This window comes from Pinus tabuliformis, chromosome 6, assembly GCF_031772625.1.
Source record: "Pinus tabuliformis cultivar Carrire ecotype Pingquan chromosome 6, CPIR1, whole genome shotgun sequence".
NCBI lineage: Eukaryota > Viridiplantae > Streptophyta > Pinopsida > Pinales > Pinaceae > Pinus > Pinus tabuliformis.
The window spans coordinates 1,880,743,863-1,880,764,434 of record NC_142292.1 but is presented as its reverse complement, the minus strand read 5'-3'; positions in this window follow the sequence as shown (position 1 = coordinate 1,880,764,434).

Below are 20,572 nucleotides of genomic sequence, written 5' to 3'. Positions count from 1 at the left end.
AAGTGTTGTTGGAACTAGTTAGAGAGGGATCAAAGCCTTCTTGGTGATTCTATTATGAAATTCACAATTTTAAGATCAAATTCACATTCATAGCCTATAGCTTTCATGTTTACCATATGTTTGATGAAATATATGTTGTATACTAGGCATGTCGTAGTCAATATCTTGTTCAAGTTTGACATTTTGTCATTCTTGTCATCTTAATCATGATTCTGGAAAGTTACAGGAAGATTTGTTCAATGGTTTAGAGGATTTCCTAAAAAAGTGGCATAGATCTCGTGACTACATGATTGAACTAAGGAATTGCATGCAGATAGGCATATGATAACACACAAGTTCACACTTTCACATAGAACACACACTTTTCTATTATACACAACATAGTTACATTCTAAGTCATTTCAACCTTAGTCACAAGTTCTCCTTCGACTACATTGTATCCCACACTCTAGTTACACAAATTCTATCTATTACTCTCTATCTATTTGAACACATAGGTTCATCAATATATATAAGTAAACATTGGATCAGATCACTATTAAGGATCCGATCAAATCCTCTCCATGAATCACTCAACTGTCCCTAATTCTCTCTACATGGATACATATGTGGCATATTACATTTAATAAAGTCTTCTAGAGACTTATCGCTTCCATCAAACTAGCTCTATTATAAAAAAATTTCCCTGGTTTGCTCCAGTGGTCCACGTCCTCCTTGATTTGCTCTGATTTGAATTCCTCCTTTAATTATGAGTGCTCGAATGCTCCTGCATCACACTCTCGAGGCACAAAAATTTATGACCTCCTGGTCATATGCTTTTCCTTGTCCTTAGCAATTCTACCCAGTTCTCAGTGGAACTGCCTTCATGATCTTCTGTGAACTGCAACCAACCTCTGTAGTAATAGTCTTCCTTTGCTACACGATACCTCACCAAGCTTCATCCTCTGAGCTTTAGTCCTTTGGCATCCTTCTGGTTCTCTCCTCTAGAACCAATTGAGCACTCCTTGCTCTAGGTTGCTGCAAGTATTCTCACCTTCGGTTATCATTCTCTGCATGATAGTAAAGACCATAAACTCACCATACTTCAACAACTATACCTCCTTTCCTTCTGCTTGCACTCCTTCTTCCTTCTCGCAGGAAAACTTTCCCTTAACCTTTCCCTGCTTTGATACCAAATGATGAAAGGTGATTTTGGGGTAAACCAATTTCCCCTTTCATTTACAAATTTCGATCTTGAGGCCTGTGGGTTATGGCCCACTCTTTATCGGAAGCATTAAATTGATTCACTTAGGCCATAAGCCTTTAAACCGGGACCATGCAATACTTTATCGATTTTTCTTTAAGAAACCGAACCACAACACTTTATAAAAAATAAACAGGATCACGTGGAAAACCCTACTTGAACCCTTGGGCCGGACTTCAAAATATATAAGCCCACATCTATAATTATTGTCGGTTCTACTCATCCTTTTCTTTTTAGTTGCGCTCCTTCTCCGATCTTCGATCACCGATCGACGCTTATCGCTATTGGCATATCAGCGTTCCATTACACTGTCCACTATCCCTTCAACTCTACGATATGCGATTAGATCTTGATCGTACATTGTATCCTCCGATCCAATGGTTGACATTACACCCGATCAATGAAACTAATCATTGATCCTCTGCCATCGATTAACTCACGACAGATCTGATGGTTCACAAGGATTTCGGGTGAGCAATGTGCACAAGGATTAACCACCTGTTGTGCCCTACAACAACCCCCCATTTCATATCATCTGTATTTACAAATAATCAACATATGAAATGGGTCCCTTTTAAAAAATTAATTGGTATTAATGAATTAGTTCGAAAAAGGTATGATAATCAAATGAGTATGTAAATTGAAGCCTTTTTCGAATAACAATGTTTCCAAAATAAAACAATCTTTTGTTATTGCGATAAAGCGATCGCAAGATCGCATATCACAATGACAAGAGAGACGCACTTAAACGGCACTTTGGCCTTTGCCGATGCGATATCGCTATCGGCAGTCGGCGTTTTATTTGCATACACAAAAAGAGCACATATCTCATTCCCCGATGCGACGCTATATCGGCGATCGGCTATCGGCACTGCCTCTTATGAGAAGACGCTTTAAGTTATAAACCCCGACCCGATGCGATATCGCTATCGGCCGTCGGCGGTATCCCATGCATTTTTTATAAGGCGCCCACCTCTTTCCCCGATGCGATGCGAATTCGCTATCGGAGTTCGGAAAATCACTTAAATTGTATCTGGTAATGTGTTCATATGCTAGTCCGATGCAATATCGCAATCGGAGTTCGCCGGGGCTACTTTCAAACGATAATGTAACACTCTCCCCCCATGCGATGCGACATTGTTCATCGGTAGTCGGCATTTTCAAAAAACGATTGCTTTGATCTTAAAAGTTATATTTAAATCCGGTTGATAAGGCGCAGATTTCAAAAAACCGTTAAATGTAGGGATAAGGTAATCCATGCGTATTTAATAACTTTGCCCCTTCGATTAACGAATACTTGCGTCTAAGGCATAGCATATCTGTTGCACGCGTTGGGAGGTCATTCAACTGAATAACAGCGTAAAGGTCATTTAATGGGTATCAGGCCTTAAAATCACCATTAATGCATATGCGATCTCTTACCAGTAATTGGATCCGCAGCCACTTTTCGAAAATTAATAGCGCCACGCTTCAAGTGATATATACCTTTCCAATTATGCTTTGTCTTCATTATTCCTCGTGTTACGATTTCTCTTGCACTTGTGTAGAGTTCGTTTGTTGAAGAAAGCCTGAACATGATGGGGAAGAAGAATAAGAGGAGTTCTGGTTCTACTACAGCATCTGTTGCAGGTCAAGCTGCTCCAATTTCGAAGAAAGGCTTAATCTCTGACACTACGTGTGCTGGTCTTGCTAGGACCACATGGCAGGGCACATATAATCTGTTGGAGGCCGAGCAACCACAAGTGACAATGAGAACGGCTAGTGTTGATGTACTAAGGAAGTCTGATGCAACGCTCAAAGACTTGGCCGACTCCTTTTTACACAGAATAGCGGCCAGAGAGCAGGTGCTCCCTTACACAGATGTGGTGCGTTGGGCAATTGAAGAAATCCCTATCACTGATAGAACTTTCCATACAAGGGACGGAAGGATTTTCGGGTCATTCAAGCCTGATGACCTAAGGCGAATGTATCATCTGCCTGAACCGGAGATAGTCTACAACAGAGCCTTCGTGGAGAAATTCGCAAAAGAAAATGAATCACCATCTGAACCCCTCCGAGATTGGAGGCAGAACCCAGCCAAGCACAAGCATGAAAGTTCGGGTAAGTACTCCAACGTTTCTTTGGCTTCTCCCTATTGCTATGTGGGGATTATGATGTGTAGATTGTGGGGATTACATGACTCTGTTAATATCAATATCGACATGGTTCCCTTAATGGAAGCGGCTATCAATAGTACAATTATGGATTGGGCCACTATTCTTTCTGATAAGTTGGTCGTAGCTGTTCGTGAATTTAGACACAAAACTAAAGTCACCGAAAGGAAAATCCCGCCATTTTATTATACCGCTTACATTATGGATACCCTGTGTTTTAATTCTGAGTTTCCTGTCCTCGGTTGGAGATGGACCACCCAAGATCCAACACCCATTCATTTATACCATCAGAAATTGTGGAAGTCCTATTACAAGGATCATTTGTACCAAATTTGTAATGGTTTCATGGTGCCCATTTACTATTCTATCTATGACAAACCCATTCCCAGAATTTCCTATGAAGCTTCTTTTGACTTACCAGCCATAGCAAGTTGGTTCAGGGAAGAGTATTTCACCTATATCAGAGTTTTTGGGAGTAAGGCTAGGCCACATGTCCTCCCTTTATATATCCTAGACAAGTTGTTAGCCCGGGAAATCTGCTACCAGATTATGGCTGAGAGTGTCACACAAACTCTCAAAGAGGAGAAGAAGAAAGGCTGGCCCCCTTTTCCTTTAAGAATTGGGGTTTTTACTTTGCTTAATTACAAGCATGCAGAAAAGGAAGCGACAAAACTCCAATCTTTATCCCTGGCCACTCTCCCAAGCAGACTCTATGATCCAAAGCAAACTGCCTACACTGCCCTAGAACAAGCAAAGTTGACGAAAGTTGATCATCAAGAGGATATGTTTGATGACCTGTTCGTAGGTATCGAGACAATCAGCCAAGCCAAACAGCTTGCAATAATGAAATACAATGATGAGGCGTTGACTGAGTTTAATAAACTTAGGGAGGAGAGGTTGCAAACTCTGCCTCTAGATTTATTATCCACAACTCCAGCGTCTTCCTCAAGCGAGCCTGGTCGGCAACAGATACATCCACCTCCTGTCACAACTAAAGAACAGGATAAACAACAGGAGGAACGGCAGAAGAAGCTGCAGGCTGAGAAGCAAAGAAAAGAGCAAGCAGAGAGGCAGAAAAAGGAGCAGATAGAAAGGCAGCAAAAGTCAAAGAAGGAATAAGAGCAGAGGAAGAAGAAGGAAGAAGAAAAACTGAAGAAAGAACTAGCAGATAGGCAGAAAAAGGAATTGGAGGAGCAACAGCGAAAAGCACTTGAAGAACAGCAGAAGCTAGAACAAGAAAAAGAGCGGAGCAAAGCCCATACAGAGCAACATAAGCAAACCTCCACCGATCCTGAATTGATTAAACAATGGAACCAATTCGATTCCATTATCAGTGGTAAAGAAGGCTCCAAAGACAAAGGCTCCTCTAAAACAAGCGATGCGCCCGATACCACTTCTTCTCAGGTTCTAGGAGGAACCAGCGGCCCACCCATTTCACAGGATGTTGAGGTAATCAATAAGGACCCTTCCGATCAAATTGTTCTCCAGGTGGAAGAAATTCCTCCCCTGGATATTTTCTATAGCCCAAAGCATAGAGCCGTTATCAAGCGCTCTAAGAAAAGACGAAGGCTTGATCAACCTTCTATCTTTCCTGAGCAAACAGTCACGGGCAATATGGTCTGGAAGGAAGATTTGGATCCCTCCGATGATCTAACAAAGCTGTCGCAATTCGCGGGAGCTTATTCTGCAGCAACTATCGACAAAGCATCAGAGGTAAGTCTTCTGTTGAAGACTAAGGACCATGAAATATATGCATTACAGGTGGAGGTAATTGAGGCGAAAAACAAAGCAGCACAGGTGGAAGAGCAGTTGCTGGCTCAACAGCAAGAAAACAATTTGTTAACCCAGCAACTGCAAATTGAAAGACAAAGGATAGACCAAAGTGAAACTCAGAAGGCAAAAGAATTGTCGGAGGCATTGTCACAGTTGAAAACATCAAATGAGCTGATGATGAAATCAAAAGATGAGCGAATAGCTCAACTATCAACACAGCTCGAAGGTATCAAGAGCACACAGAATGTGAAAGTCTTCAGAGCAGAGGCAACTCAAATAAATGGCGCATTACTGTCTCAGATCAGACTTTTATGTCAAAAACTTGTTAAGGCTGAGCAATTATGCGAAATATCTACAACAGTGTGTGAGCAAATAGAGAAGGCCAGGAATGAGCTAGAACAGGCCGAAGAAGCCATATCCGATTATATTGAGTGGCAAGATACTGACGAAGGGAAAGCGGCGAATTTGTCCCGAATCCATGAAACGTACAAAGACATCCTCTTCACGAAATGGAACACTCAGGTAATGAAAGCAGAAAGGGCGGCTTCCAGGTGTAAAATAATTGCCAGCAATATGATCGACCTAGTCAATGATACACTTTATTTGGCGAACATGATCTCCAAGTGCACACCTGGAAGCATAACAACAGCAGGTATGCTTGAAGAATCAAGTTATCCTGACTTGGAGGAACAGAGGAAATTAATTACCGGAGTAAATACTTTAACCTCTGATGCATATTGGCTCTTTCTAATCAAGCCACATACTCAAAGGTCTGCTCTCAAGTGTTTAACAGATGCCCTCGGATACCTGATCCTCGACATTCAAGATGCTACATATGATGCTCAGCTAACTTCGCGTATCAACACTCCACCAGAAGTAGAGCCAATGCTGGCGATATGTCAGCTCAGGAGTAAAGGCAAAGAACCCATCGAATGAAGCATTGCCGCCAACTGCCAGATTGCCAAGAAAGATGGAACAAACATTTATTGATGCCAATTTAATAGCTTTTCAGTTGTTTAGATATTTAGATTAGTATAGTATTTATAGACCCTTTCATTGTTTTGGAAAGGGTCGTAAAATTTTGTAATAAGACTTAAAGGCTGAAGTTTGCACTATTGTGCTTCAGTCAATATTCTTTTTGTGAAACTCGACCAACGGTCCTTAATTTTGATTTGAAGGCTGTTTTATACAATTGCGCACGACTGTCTGTTGTTTGGAATGCTTTCCGATTTGAAGGAAGGACTGCGACATAGTGATTGATGTACTGGATTGATCGATCAGCTTACATGGTACTATTATCTGTATCTGTGTTCTTTCTTATTATATGAATTGCTGTGTTATTATCTTTGCTATTGTTGAATGCATGTATGTGATATAACAGCGAATCGTCATTTCACTTCACTATTGAATGCTTGTGTTGATTTGTTATCCCTTTCACTCATGCATGTATCAATGATATGAATGATTAAGCGTAGTAATTCGCTCTAATCGCTCTGCATAACTAATTATGCAGAGCAATGTTTAAATGGTTTAAACGTCTATGCTTAAAGTGTTAGAGTCATTTATATGCCTGCCTTAAAGCACAGATCATCAAACGCTATGCTTTACCAAGTGATAAGTCCCGGGATCCGATTATAGTTATTACATTTTGTTTATGGTTTAGCTGTCCGCTCATTATCATCTTATCTCATAAGTCATTCATCCATCCCATTCACTTATACTTTTTGGGAAACTGGTCCCATTATCCCCAGTCGGAACCACTATTCCAAACGGAAAAGGAGCTGCACTAAGGTCCGGACCGGGTGGTTTCCCCTTTGTTGTGGCAGCGATTTTCGAGGCCTCAACAAAATTGGCGCTAGAAGGAGGGCCTAACTGTGAATGGCAAGCCGACCTAAATCGGCAAGTCATTCTAAGAGTAATTCTCCCTCCAAATCTCCTCGTTCTTCTCAATTGCATGCTGGTTTTCCAGCCCATAACCATGAAGAAGAGTAATCTACCACCACTGCTCAATCCCATCATATCCCAGAACAGCTAAGTCTTGAATCTCCTGAAGTCCAGTCTCTAATCCATAAACTTTAGAGCTTCTCGATCTCACCACAGAAATCTGAGATATCAGAAAGCAGTGCGACTTCGCAGTTCAACCTCACACATCCTCTTACCAGACTTCAGAGCGAAAAACTTGGTATTGAACCCACTGAGTTTCCTTTACCCAAAAGGAAAAAGCCAAAGAAAAATACTGAAGGATCTGATACTGGGGATTTTTCTTCCACATCCTCCATTTCATCTCCTCATCTGCAAAGTCAACCACCCACTCCTCCATTACATATTGTTGTTCACCAGGGAACAGAAACCTCAATATCCCAATCTATTCACTCCTCATCTTCAACCCTTTCCAACACATCCGGAATCCCAGCAGTAGTCCCAACCACTGCCGCCATTATGGCAGATCCATGGACTAGGCCAGGAGCAGTCAACATGCCTGGACCATTGCATGATCTACCCAATGACCCCGAAAAATGGCTGCCTAAATTCAATTCAGATGATGGGATCCAGGCTGAAGAACACATCAACAATTTCATGTTAGCAGTTAACCTAAAAGGAGTGACAGAGCAAGATGTCGTAGTAAGACTTTTCCCTTACACTTTACAAGGATCAGCAGGATCCTGGTATTTCTCCTTACCCTCTAGTTCGATTACCAGTTGGAATACATGCCAAGAGCAGTTTCTCACCAAATATGGAGATGATAGATCCCTAGCAACTTTAATAAATGATCTCTCCAATTTGAGAATAGAGCACAGGGAACCAATAAAGGAGTTTAATGCCAGATTTAATAAACTACTGAATAAAATCCCTACCGTTTCTAAACCAAGTGAGCAAATCCGAAGCGAATGGTACATCACTGCCCTACCTGCCAACATAGCTATCTTTGTAGACAGGGCTGGCAAACCTACCTTAGCTGAAAATATGAAAGAAGCACTTGCCGTTGAAAAGCGCATCAATGCTCTTGAAAAGAAAGCTGTTCTAGAAGATAGAAAAGCTAAAAAAGTCTCGTTTAAAGAAGATTCCAAGAAGAAAACCCCGACGGACCCATATGACATGGAAGGTTTACAAAAGGTCCTTAAAACATTGTCTAATGAAATGGTTGAGATTAAAAAGCAGGTGGCCGAAACTTCAAGCAAAAGACCATTTAGGACTTTTAAGAGAACCGAATCAAAGCCACCTAATGTTATATCTAACGCTGATTCGGACCAAGAAGAAGAGGAAGAGGAAACACCTTCACAAACCGATGATGAAGAAGAAGTAGCTGAATGCCACGGAATGTGGGATTTTATACTCCCAAACTCTGATATGGAGAATGAAGAAGAAGCCTTTCCGGTTACTACAAGAAGTAAAATCACTCCTGAACCCGCCCAGGCAACTTCAAAGAAGAGGAGCGCAGGCGCTACTACAACAAAGGAAAAAGTTCCCCCAAAAAAGTCACCTGTGGTAGTTCCTCAAAACCAGCCTTCAACTTCTAGTGCTCCTTCAACATCCAAGATTCTAGTGGTATCCGATTCAATGGAATATAACATTGTTGATGATATGAAGAAAACCAAGGCAAATATAACCATGTTTGAACTTAGTAAACTGAAACATCAGCAAAAGCTACTTCTCAAAGAATTAAATGCTGTTCCCTCTACTCCCCTTCCCAGTACAAGAGCCGCCAACGATCAAGGCCAACCTCCCGCAGGTATGGTTGAAATTACTGATTCAGTCTTAATCGGAGATAAATCAAATTCTCACACTCCACCCTTCCTGCTCACTTATGAGATTTATAATAGAAACCTACACAACTGTTTAATAGATTTAGGGGCCTCATCTAATATAATGCCAGCTTCAGTTTGCTCTAAGCTGAACATTGAACCCCAGAAGTCTGCAATTCATATTGTACAGTTGGATAGAACTAAAGTGCAGGTTGTGGGAGAAATTAATTCTGTAACCATCAGGTTGTCAGCCGACCCCAGAATTGTCCAGAGAATTGACATTTTAATCGCAGACATACCTGAATTTTATGGTTTGATTTTAAGCAGAGATTGGTCCGAAAAATTACATGGGTATATTTCCACAGATTGGTCACATATGTGGCTTCTCTACAAGGGAAAGCCAAATCAGATAAGGATCGATCGTGAGAAACATATGACCCACACAGTTACTGAATTCGAGCAAGAAAACCAACCTGTGGCATTCAACAACAACATTTTGGGGAATTATTCAGCAGAATCATTCTTTGGCAACTTTGTTGCCCAACCATCTCCTTTTTCAGTCAATCATTTTACATCTCAAATAGAAAAATTTTCACAAACTGATAGGTCCAGATGTTTTAATGATGCTGAGAAAAATGTAGATACTTTTGTTAATATTCCTTTATTTTGGTCTCTGTATTTTGATGGCTCTAAGTCCCCTGAAGGTTCAGGAGCTGGATGTATATTGGTTAGTCCGCAAGGAGAAAAGACAATGTTGTCTTGTAGGTTAGAGTTTGAGTGCACTAATAATACAGCCGAATATGAGGCTTTAATCCAAGGATTATATAAAGCAATCGGTTTGGAGGTACAATATCTAAAGGTTTTCGGCGATTCAGAAATCATTGTCAAACAGGTTAGAAATGCAATTCATTGCCTTTCGACTCACCTTAAACATTACCAATCGCTCGTTCAAGAACTTACCTCACACTTTCTTGCATTCAACATTTCTTCTATACCTCGATCTCAAAATGCAGCCGCCGATTTACTAGCCAATGTAGCTTCAAAACTTCTACCTTCTGAAGACTACAGCCTTGATAGATTTTCCGTAGAATTACTTTTCAGACCTTCAATTCCCGACAATGTCACTAATTGGAGAGTATTTAATCATGACGATGATATTTTGCAGTTTTTAACTTCTGAGAATTCTTATGATAAGCAAGTTATCGAGGAAGATGATCATGATTCCCAGATGAAAGGAGTGCCCAAAGAAAATTCGATCCCCAAACCAGTGGTAAAATTAGAAGACCTTTATGATATTAAAGACAGGTTCAAACCTGTAATTAACACAAAGCTTCAAAGTTCTACCCTTAGGTTTGAATTAATAAATCTAGGAACCAACGAGTCTCCTCAAAACATCAATTTAGGAACAGGACTATCTCAGAACGAAAAGGAAGAATTTATTAAATTGTTGAGAAAGAACAAACAGGTTTTTGCTTGGAAATATGATGACTTAAAGACATACGATACATCTATTATCCAGCATACCATTCCTATGCTTCTTGATAAAAAACCAATTCAGCAAAAATTAAGAAAAATACACCCAAATTTGGAGAGCCAGATTAAGTCGGAGCTTAATAAGCTTTTGAAAGCCAAAATTATTTTCCCAGTCCGACATTCAAACTGGGTCTCTAACATGGTGCCAGTCAGGAAGAAAAATGGCGACATTCGAATTTGTATTGATTTCAGGAATTTAAACAAAGCGAGCTTAAAAGACAACTTCCCATTGCCCACTATGGAGCAAATTCTCCAATCGGTGGCAGGTTCTGAATTGATGTCTTTTCTAGATGGTTTTTCAGGGTACAATCAAGTTCTGGTACATCCCGATGACCAGCTCAAAACTACATTCAGGACAAAATGGGGAACCTATGCATATCAGAAAATGCCTTTTGGTCTTATAAATGCCGGAGCGACATTTCAGAGAGCTATGGATATGGCCTTCAGAGGGTTAATTAATCGATCAGTAGTCGTCTATCTAGACGATATTACTGTATATTCTAAAAAGAGAGATAATCATTTGCACGACTTAAATCAGATCTTTCAGAGATGCAAAAGATATGGTATTTCTCTAAACCCAAAAAAGTCCTTCTTTGCTCTAGATCAAGGAAAACTCTTAGGGTTTATAGTATCCAAAGATGGTATTTATATTGATCCTGATCGGATTAATGAAATTTCTGAAATCCCTTTCCCACACAACAAAAAATCGATGCAGTCATTTTTAGGTCAGATTAATTTTGTCAAACGATTTATTCCAGATTTTTCACAGATTGTATTACCACTTCAGACAATGATCAAGAAGAATTCAGTCTTCAAATGGGGATCAGAAGAAAAGCAAGCTTTTGATGTTATCAAACAGTCAATAATCAATGCCCCAGCCTTGAATACTCCAAATTTTTCTAATCATTTTACACTATATACTATCGCATCCAACACTTCATATGCTGCAGTACTCACACAACTGAATGATAACAACCTAGAAGCACCCATATCATTTTTCAGTTCAAATCTTCAAGGTGCCGAGTTGAATTATTCAGATGTGGAAAAACAAGCCTTTGCTGTGTTCAAAGCAGTCAAACATTATAGACTCTTCCTTTTGAAAACCCACACGAAAGTAGTAGTTCCTTTCCCAGCGGTAAGACAACTACTAATTCAGAAAGAATTGGGTGAAAAGAGAGCCAATTGGGTTACAGCGCTTCAAGAGTATGATTTAGAAATAAAGCCAGCAAAGATTGTTAGGGGCCAAGGTTTTTGCAGGATGTTGGTAGGAGCATCAAACATTCACGAATCAAGCGATGAAGATCAGATTGAATCCATCAATCAGATAAGTCTCACTGATTCTGAATCTCAGTATGCTGATTTGATATTTTATTTGAAGAACGGTTATGCTCCTCCAAATTTATCTTACAAAAATAAAAGGGCCATTAGGATGAAAGCTAAGAACTTCACTCTCATTGATGATGTGTTGTTTAAACAAAATTATGATTCTATCCTGCTAAGATGTCTTGAGAAAACTGAAGCACTAAAGGTTCTGCAGGAGCTACATGATGGACCAGCTGGAGGACATTTTGGAGCTGACACAACAGCTCACAAGATTATTCATGCTGGATATTATTGGCCCACTCTATTTAGAGATTGCCATGAGTACGTAAGGAAATGCCTTAATTGCCAAACATCTGGTGGAAGACAACGAAAATCCGCTTTCCCTCTGCAACCTGTCAACATTGAACAGCCATTCGAACAATGGGGATTAGATATCATCGGGGAAATTATTCCGCCATCTTCCAAACAACATAGGTATATCCTTACCGCTACTGATTATTTTACTAAATGGGTAGAGGCTATTCCTTTGAAGGCAGCAAATGCAGAGGCAATCATCGAGTTCATTGACCAGTTCATCATTACCAGGTTTGGTGTTCCAAACGCTCTTGTTTTTGATAATGCCTCTTATTTCTCAGGAAACGCTATATATGAGTTTGCTATTAAAAGGGGGTTTAAACTGAAATATTCTTCCAATTATTATCCCCAGGGGAACGGTTTAGCCGAATCAACTAATAAGAATCTCATCAAAATCATTAAGCGAACTGTTGAACAGAATCATAGAAATTGGCATAAATCTTTGGTCTTTGCATTATGGGCTGATAGAATAACACAAAAGGCTTCTATAGGGACCTCTCCTTTCAATCTGGTATATGGAAAAGAAGCTGTGTTGCCTACAAATCTTGTTCTTCCATCTTTAGCCCTAGTGCAGTTTATTCAAGAGACTCCGTCTTCTTCTATCCAACTTAGACATGACCAAATTCTCAAATTAGAAGAAGAAAGGGAAAAGGCCAGAATCACTCATGCCAAACATCAACAAATCATCAAAGCATCTTTTGACTCAGCATCATCCGATTCCAAACAGCTTCAAGTTGGTGACTTAGTTCTCAAATGGGACAAGGCCCATGAGGATAAAGATAAGCATACCAAATTTCAGAAAATGTGGCTTGGACCATTTTAGATCTGTGAAAAGATAGGCCATTCAACTTTTATATTGCAAAGCTTATCAGGGTTGAGAGATTCTCTCCCCGTCAATGGCCTGATCCTGAAGAAATTATTTAATTGAGAAGGTAACCCCTTCTCCTTTTTTAGATTTGTGTAATTTGTAGGATTAGTAGGAAATAAAACTGTAAGAGTACCTCCATTGACCTTTTGTTATGTTTGAGAAATCTGTCTCACAGAAATAATATAAATACCTGTTTTTAGATAATAGAACCCTCAATCAAAAGAAATAGTTTCTAGGAAATTAGATATCCTTGTGTTCTGAAACTTTAATCTAAATTTTGAAGACTCCTCTCAGGAAGTAAAAGTTTTGAATCATTTTCTGTTTCCAAAATTAGTCTCCAAAGGTTATCTGTTTAAAAAAAAATAGAGGCTAAACCATTTTTCAGTATCTTCAACTCTTTACTTGTCATCCATCTGCTCTTAAGGAGAAAATTGTTCACCCCATTCACTAAAGGTTGTGATTATTCAGAGTGTAATTCTAAAATATAAAAGATTAAAGATAAGAGGTCTTATCATAAGCCTGCTTACCATGTTCATAGGGAAACAGCTTAACTGACATTACCAATACTGCCTACCAAAACAGGGTAATGGCTTGAAATTTCAAGACAAGGGGTCTCATCACGAGCCGGCTTGATCAGTTAAATTATTACCAGTGAATGGCATTGTCATAAGCTGGCTACCAAACCAGGACAATGGCTTTTTATCTTATTTATTACAAAGAAAAACAGATGAAAAATAAAATATGAAAACGTTTTATGGATTCATTCTGTTAATCACACTCTTATGTGAATGGAAAAGTGGACAATACTATGGTTAAAAGGTATCCCTGTCGAGACTATAAGTGTTTGCTGGCAACAGAGGCTCTACCTATGACAAAGGGGTTAATTATAAAGGCTGATGTGGGAAAGTTTTCTATTTTATCACTATGAACCAATAAAGACTTATTTTAAGAAACTTTTTATGTATTTGGTTTCTTTAAACTAAATGGGACGAAGTTAACAAAATGGAATTCACTTTTGTCAGAACACATGAATATCTAGTTATATTAGAAATTTCTCCTTCTGATTGAGTTTCTATTTATGAAAGGCTTGAATGTTTATGTTAATTTCAGAGATAACTGGTTCTACCAACGAATCGCCAATTGTTGTGCCCTACAACAACCCCCCATTTCATATCATCTGTATTTACAAATAATCAACATATGAAATGGGTCCCTTTTAAAAAATTAATTGGTATTAATGAATTAGTTCGAAAAAGGTATGATAATCAAATGAGTATGTAAATTGAAGCCTTTTTCGAATAACAATGTTTCCAAAATAAAACAATCTTTTGTTATTGCGATAAAGCGATCGCAAGATCGCATATCGCAATGACAAGAGAGACGCACTTAAACGACACCTTGGCCTTTGCCGATGCGATATCGCTATCGGCAGTCGGCGTTTTATTTGCATACACAAAAAGAGCACATATCTCATTCCCCGATGCGACGCTATATCGGCGATCGGCTATCGGCACTGCCTCTTATGAGAAGACGCTTTAAGTTATAAACCCCGACCCGATGCGATATCGCTATCGGCCGTCGGTGGTATCCCATGCATTTTTTATAAGGCGCCCACCTCTTTCCCCGATGCGATGCGAATTCGCTATCGGAGTTCGGAAAATCACTTAAATTGTATCTGGTAATGTGTTCATATGCTAGTCCGATGCAATATCACAATCGGCGTTCGCCGGGGCTACTTTCAAATGATAATGTAACACTCTCCCCCCATGCGATGCGACATTGTTCATCGGTAGTCGGCATTTTCAAAAGCCGATTGCTTTGATCTTAAAAGTTATATTTAAATCCGGTTGATAAGGCGCAGATTTCAAAAAACCGTTAAATGCAGGGATAAGGTAATCCATGCATATTTAATAACTTTGCCCCTTCGATTAACGAATACTTGCGTCTAAGGCATAGCATATCTGTTGCATGCGTTGGGAGGTCATTCAACTGAATAACAGCGTAAAGGTCATTTAATGGGTATCAGGCCTTAAAATCACCATTAACGCATATGTGATCTCTTACCAGTGATTGGATCCGCAGCCACTTTTCGAAAATTAATAGCGCCACGCTTCAAGTGATATATACCTTTCCAATTATGCTTTGTCTTCATTATTCCTCATGTTACGATTTCTCTTGCACTTGTGTAGAGTTCGTTTGTTGAAGAAAGCCTGAACATGATGGGGAAGAAGAATAAGAGGAGTTCTGGTTCTACTACAACATCTGTTGCAGGTCAAGCTGCTCCAATTTCGAAGAAAGGCTTAATCTCTGACACTACGTGCGCTGGTCTTGCTAGGACCACATGGCAGGGCACATATAATCTGTTGGAGGCCGAGCAACCACAAGTGACAATGAGAACGGCTAGTGTTGATGTACTAAGGAAGTCTGATGCAACGCTCAAAGACTTGGCCGACTCCTTTTTACACAGAATAGCGACCAGAGAGCAGGTGCTCCCTTACACAGATGTGGTGTGCTGGGCAATTGAAGAAATCCCTATCACTGATAGAACTTTCCATACAAGGGACGGAAGGATTTTCGGGTCATTCAAGCCTGATGACCTAAGGCGAATGTATCATCTGCCTGAACCGGAGATAGTCTACAACAGAGCCTTCGTGGAGAAATTCGCAAAAGAAAATGAACCACCATCCGAACCCCTCCGAGATTGGAGGCAGAACCCAGCCAAGCACAAGCATGAAAGTTGGGGTAAGTACTCCAACGTTTCTTTGGCTTCTCCCTATTGCTATGCGGGGATTATGATGTGTAGATTGTGGGGATTACATGACTCTGTTAATATCAATATCAACATGGTTCCCTTAATGGAAGCGGCTATCAATAGTACAATTATGGATTAGGCCACTATTCTTTCTGATAAGTTGGTCGTAGCTGTTCGTGAATTTAGACACAAAACTAAAGTCATCGAAAGGAAAATCCCGCCATTTTATTATACCGCTTACATTATGGATACCCTGTGTTTTAATTCTGAGTTTCCTGTCCTCGGTTGGAGATGGACCACCCAAGATCCAACACCCATTCATTTATACCATCAGAAATTGTGGAAGTCCTATTACAAGGATCATTTGTACCAAATTTGTAATGGTTTCATGGTGCCCATTTACTATTCTATCTATGACAAACCCATTCCCAGAATTTCCTATGAAGCTTCTTTTGACTTACCAGCCATAGCAAGTTGGTTCGGGGAAGAGTATTTCACCTATATCAGAGTTTTTGGGAGTAAGGCTAGGCCACATGTCCTCCCTTTATATATCCTAGACAAGCTGTTAGCCCGGGAAATCTGCTACCAAATTATGGCTGAGAGTGTCACACAAACTCTCAAAGAGGAGAAGAAGAAAGGCTGGCCCCCTTTTCCTTTAAGAATTGGGGTTTTTACTTTGCTTAATTACAAGCATGCAGAAAAGGAAGCGACAAAACTCCAATCTTTATCCCTGGCCACTCTCCCAAGCAGACTCTATGATCCAAAGCAAACTGCCTACACTGCCCTAGAACAAGCAAAGTTGACGAAAGTTGATCATCAAGAGGATATGTTTGATGACCTGTTCGTAGGTATCAAGACAATCAGCCAAGCCAAACAGCTTGCAATAATGAAATACAATGATGAGGCGTTGACTGAGTTTAATAAACTTAGGGAGGAGAGGTTGCAAACTCTGCCTCTAGATTTATTATCCACAACTCCAGCGTCTTCCTCAAGCGAGCCTGGTCGGCAACAGATACATCCACCTCCTGTCACAACTAAAGAACAGGATAAACAACAGGAGGAACGACAGAAGAAGCTGCAGGCTGAGAAGCAAAGAAAAGAGCAAGCAGAGAGGCAGAAAAAGGAGCAGATAGAAAGGCAGCAAAAGGCAAAGAAGGAAGAAGAGCAGAGGAAGAAGAAGGAAGAAGAAAAACTAAAGAAAGAACTAGCAGATAGGCAGAAAAAGGAATTGGAGGAGCAACAGCGAAAAGCACTTGAAGAACAGTAGAAGCTAGAACAAGAAAAAGAGCGGAGCAAAGCCCATACAGAGCAACATAAGCAAACCTCCACCGATCCTGAATTGATTAAACAATGGAACCAATTCGATTCCATTATCAGTGGTAAAGAAGGCTCCAAAGACAAAGGCTCCTCTAAAACAAGCGATGCGCCCGATACCACTTCTTCTCAGGTTCTAGGAGGAACCAGCGGCCCACCCATTTCACAGGATGTCGAGGTAATCAATAAGGACCCTTCCGATCAAATTGTTCTCCAGGTGGAAGAAATTCCTCCCCTGGATATTTTCTATAGCCCAAAGCATAGAGCCGTTATCAAGCGCTCTAAGAAAAGACGAAGGCTTGATCAACCTTCTATCTTTCCTGAGCAAACAGTCACGGGCAATATGGTCTTGAAGGAGGATTTGGATCCCTCCGATGATCTAACAAAGCTGTCGCAATTCGCGGGAGCTTATTCTGCAGCAACTATCGACAAAGCATCAGAGGTAAGTCTTCTGTTGAAGACTAAGGACCATGAAATATATGCATTACAGGTGGAGGTAATTGAGGTGAAAAACAAAGCAGCACAGGTGGAAGAGCAGTTGCTGGCTCAACAGCAAGAAAACAATTTGTTAACCCAGCAACTGCAAATTGAAAGACAAAGGATAGACCAAAGTGAAACTCAGAAGGCAAAAGAATTGTCGGAGGCATTGTCACAGTTGAAAACATGAAATGAGCTGATGATGAAATCAAAAGATGAGCGAATAGCTCAACTATCAACACAGCTCGAAGGTATCAAGAGCACACAGAATGTGAAAGTCTTCAGAGCAGAGGCAACTCAAATAAATGGCGCATTACTGTCTCAGATCAGACTTTTATGTCAAAAACTTGTTAAGGCTGAGCAATTATGCGAAATATCTACAACAGTGTGTGAGCAAATAGAGAAGGCCAGGAATGAGCTAGAACAGGCCGAAGAAGCCATATCCGATTATATTGAGTGTCAAGATACTGACGAAGGGAAAGCGGCGAATTTGTCCCGAATCCATGAAACGTACAAAGACATCCTCTTCACGGAATGGAACACTCAGGTAATGAAAGCAGAAAGGGCGGCTTCCAGGTGTAAAATAATTGCCAGCAATATGATCGACCTAGTCAATGATACACTTTATTTGGCGAACATGATCTCCAAGTGCACACCTGGAAGCATAACAACAGCAGGTATGCTTGAAGAATCAAGTTATCCTGACTTGGAGGAACAGAGGAAATTAATTACCGGAGTAAATACTTTAACCTCTGATGCATATTGGCTCTTTCTAATCAAGCCACATACTCAAAGGTCTGCTCTCAAGTGTTTAGCAGATGCCCTCGGATACCTGATCCTCGACATTCAAGATGCTACATATGATGCTCAGCTAACTTCGCGTCTCAACACTCCACCAGATGTAGAGCCAATGCTGGCGATATGTCAGCTCAGGAGTAAAGGCAAAGAACCCATCGAATGAAGCATTGCCGCCAACTGCCAGATTGCCAAGAAAGATGGAACAAACATTTATTGATGCTAATTTAATAGCTTTTCAGTTGTTTAGATATTTAGATTAGTATAGTATTTATAGACCCTTTCATTGTTTTGGAAAGGGTCGTAAAATTTTGTAATAAGACTTAAAGGCTGAAGTTTGCACTATTGTGCTTCAGTCTATATTCTTTTTGTGAAACTCGACCAACGGTCCTTAATTTTGATTTGAAGGCTGTTTTATACAATTGCGCACGACTGTCTGTTGTTTGGAATGCTTTCCGATTTGAAGGAAGGACTGCGACATAGTGATTGATGTACTGGATTGATCGATCAGCTTACATGGTACTATTATCTGTATCTGTGTTCTTTCTTATTATATGAATTGCTGTGTTATTATCTTTGCTATTGTTGAATGCATGTATGCGATATAACAACGAATCGTCATTTCACTTCACTATTGAATGCTTGTGTTGATTTGTTATCCCTTTCACTCATGCATGTATCAATGATATGAATGATTAAGCGTAGTAATTCGCTCTAATCGCTCTGCATAACTAATTATGCAGAGCAATGTTTAAATGGTTTAAACGTTTATGCTTAAAGTGTTAGAGTCATTTATATGCCTGCCTTAAAGCACAGATCATCAAACGCTACGCTTTACCAAGTGATAAGTCCCGGGATCCGATTATAGTTATTACATTTTGTTTATGGTTTAGCTGTCCGCTCATTATCATCTTATCTCATAAGTCATTCATCCATCCCATTCACTTATACTTTTTGGGAAATTGGTCCCATTATCCCCAGTCGGAACCACTATTCCAAACGGAAAAGGAGCTGCACTAAGGTCCGGACCGGGTGGTTTCCCCTTTGTTGTGGCAGCGATTTTCGAGGCCTCAACACCACCCAAAAATCGGTTTCCTCTCTCCTCCTTGTTAGTACTTGTTGAGTGGCTAATGGAATCAGGTGGTCATGCAATATTACCACTTACCAGTTTTGCCTCTCCTGATATACCACCTTTGCATATAAATCTGCTGATGCAATATCAATTCCTCTGTCTCTCCAATATGATCCTGTCCATTGATCATATCGATCCAACGGCTCCTGTGCATTCTCGTCCATTTCCTTATTAATTTAATCTCACTCGCCTTCAATGGATTGCTACGTTAAAACACAATTCTGCCACCAATTCTCTCTATACACGACATCACAATTAAGTCGATATCTTTGTTTTATGATTGGATCGCCATCGATCCTTCAGTGATTGATGGTCGATCAAAACGTACAACACTGAACATTTAGACTATCTATACGACAACACACAAGTGCACATTTTCACACAGAACACACACTTTTCTATTATACACAACATAGTTACATTCTAAGGCATTTCAGCCTTAGTCACAATTTCTACTTCGACTACATTGTATCCCACACTCTGGTAACACAAATTCTACCTATTGTTCTCTATCTACTTGAACAGGCAGGTTCATCAATATATATATATATATATATATATATATATATATATATATATATATATATATATATATAAGGAAACATTGGATCACATCACTATGAAGGATCCAATCAAATCCTCTCCATGAATCACTTAACTATCCCTAATTCTCTCTACATGCATACATATGTGGCAGATTACATTTAATAAAGTCTTCTAGAGACTTATCGCTTCCATCAAAATAGCTCTATTATAATAGAATTTCCCTGGTTTTCTTTGATGGTCCACGTCCTCCTTGCTTCACTCTACTTTGGATTCCTCCTTTAACTATGAGTGCTCGGATGCTCCTGCATCATAGTTGCATGCAGATAGGCATATGGGTGTGGTTGGAACCTCATAACTGCATGAACAAGGTGTCAAGGGTGCAGTTATGGTGTAAACCTAGTGAAAATGAGTTCCAACACATGGACTGATCACCTAGATGGGTTGGCAGGCTCCTGAGTGATTTGTAGTCTCTGAGGGTTGTTAGTCTGTTTTTCGTTTGTAGGCCCCACTTCCATAACTGGAAATTGAAGGTCGGGTCATATCATAGTGATACTTAACTCTCATGT